General features: G+C 42.1%; 1 protein-coding gene across 1 annotated transcript in view; it reads left to right on the top strand.

The window, feature by feature from the left end:
• The window catches only part of LOC108306442 (polyunsaturated fatty acid lipoxygenase ALOX12-like), a 271,605-nt gene that overhangs the window by 156,992 nt on the left and 112,454 nt on the right, over positions 1 to 2,159 (top strand). The gene's annotated exons all lie outside the window — the stretch shown is intronic.

Below are 2,159 nucleotides of genomic sequence, written 5' to 3'. Positions count from 1 at the left end.
AAAAAAAAAAAAAAAAGAAGGACCAATGATGTAAGGGGTTCTCCAAGTGTAAAATTAACAACTGGGAGGGTAAAAAAATCACACCACTAATTTTGGCAAATTAGCTGAAAAAATTTTTATGTAGAGAAAAGCAGACTTGGAAAATTGTCTTCTGGATAAAACATATTGATCTTCTTCAGGCATCAGCAAATAGAACAATTGATTGTGACCAAGTCCCTTTCTCATGGACCAAGTTCATTCCCAATATTTTAGCGGTCTCATGAGGTAGACTGTATATGATGATTCTCTTCAATAAGATTATTCTCTTTCTGTGAAATATGGTTTTCATTGATTTATGGATATATCTAGAACTATTATTTTGGCAGGTTTTACAAGGCCTTTGTTTCTACACCTTCTCAGAATCAGTTTGGATGCAGCAACTCTTTGACGTTTATGTGGAAGTTCTCATCATAGCCTGGAAAACGTGCAGCCTCTTTTGCAAGAGTGAAAATTGTTGCCTTTAAGCCAGATCTTAAACACTATTAGTTCATTGTGCAAAACACACATGCCAGTGATTAACAAAGAATGTTTACCTAATTTACTTCAGATCTGGTCTCAGTTAAAGGTTAGCTCATCTTTATCAGGTGGCCACAGAAACTATATCCCAGTAGCAGAGTGACCTTTGGAAGCTAGAATTCCAGTGAATGGTCTTGAAGTGAGATCATGGGGGGCAGTTCACTTCATTAAGCAGAGTTGAAAGACTTTCTTCTTTCCAGCTTTCTATTTTCCTTCCTTTTGCTATTTTCTGTAAGTCAGACCTGGTTTGCCTCAATACTACACACGCTCTGTAAACATAAATTAACTACACGAGACAGTTGGCTGCATGGCTGCCAGCCCTGCCCTGGTGGACAAATGACTCTGGGGAGTGCCCTTTTCAATGCTAGTATCTGAGGTGGAGGCCTCCATTCCTCATGTTTTTCATCCACTCTCCCTTTCCTTCCCCTCCCCCCAGTATAGGACTCTCTGCACAAGAGACCAATGGGTTAACCAGCAGGTATAGGCAGCTGTGAGGATAGGTCTCTCTTTTGCCCAGGGGGAGGGAGATATCAGCTTAACCCATGATCACGGACTTTATTCCCTATATCAGGGAGCTCAGAATCCAGCCTCAGTGTTCCTATTAATTTCTTGTTAGTTTTGCAGCTTTGGGTGCCTGCACTTGCCGACAGTAGGCTGTTAAGAACATTTTTTGGAAACCACAAGAGTCTCACTAACCTCCTCTGTCCCAGAGCCTGGGATGGCAAAGCACTACACCAGAAAAGGGCTATGTGGATCACAAAGACAGTGTAGGCATCATGACTGTGAGATAACAGAACAGAGGCACAGAGAGGCTAAGTCACTTACCCAAGGTTACACAGTAAGAGGAAGAGTGAGCCAGGATTTGAACCCTGGTCTGTCTGACATCAAGGCCAGCATCCTATCTAAAGAATGCAGCTAATAATAATACCAGCCTCTTTAGATTTTTGTAAAGATTCGGTGAGAAAATACACGATAAGCCACTTTATGAACCGTGGGTTACAGCTGAGAGTGATAGGTCTTCACTATTGTCCATCGGTCAATTATCTGGGATGACCTGAGGTTGCGCCATACCTACATAAGCCACAGAAAAATTGACTTGTGAAAGAATCAGGGCTGGGCATAAATGAAGGAGAAACTACGTTTAAATGGAGGCCAGACTGAACAGAAACCAAAGGTGGGTTCTAATACCATCAGTCATCACTGTTACCCAAATATGATCCTGCTCCCCTGGGAGGGTGGCCCTGACCTTGTCATTCCCAACCCTGGCACCCCCAGAACAGGCTAGAGTGGTTGTGAAGGGAGAAGATGACAAGACATGAGCTCTCTGGGTTAAGATTAAGCAGACAACAGAACCCACAGAACAGAGAAGTACCTAGATTGAGTACACTGGGGGAAAAGCAACCTTCCTGAGATTTTCCCCAGCGTGCCAAATTCTGTGCTACTCAAGAGAATTCCCACTCATCACTGCCAAATGAACCACGGAAGAGACAGAAAATTTGATCCTGTGTTTCTTTTAATTATGTGGATTACAGACACTCAACTTTGGTTCTATCTTAAGAAGGTTCAAGTTTAAATAACTCCCATTTTTTTCTTTTTTTTTTTTT

This window comes from Cebus imitator, unplaced genomic scaffold, assembly GCF_001604975.1.
Source record: "Cebus imitator isolate Cc_AM_T3 unplaced genomic scaffold, Cebus_imitator-1.0 Scaffold72, whole genome shotgun sequence".
In the NCBI taxonomy this organism is placed as follows: Eukaryota; Metazoa; Chordata; class Mammalia; order Primates; family Cebidae; genus Cebus; species Cebus imitator.
The sequence above is the reverse complement of the archived record's forward strand: the minus strand, read 5'-3'. Positions and strand labels throughout refer to the sequence as shown.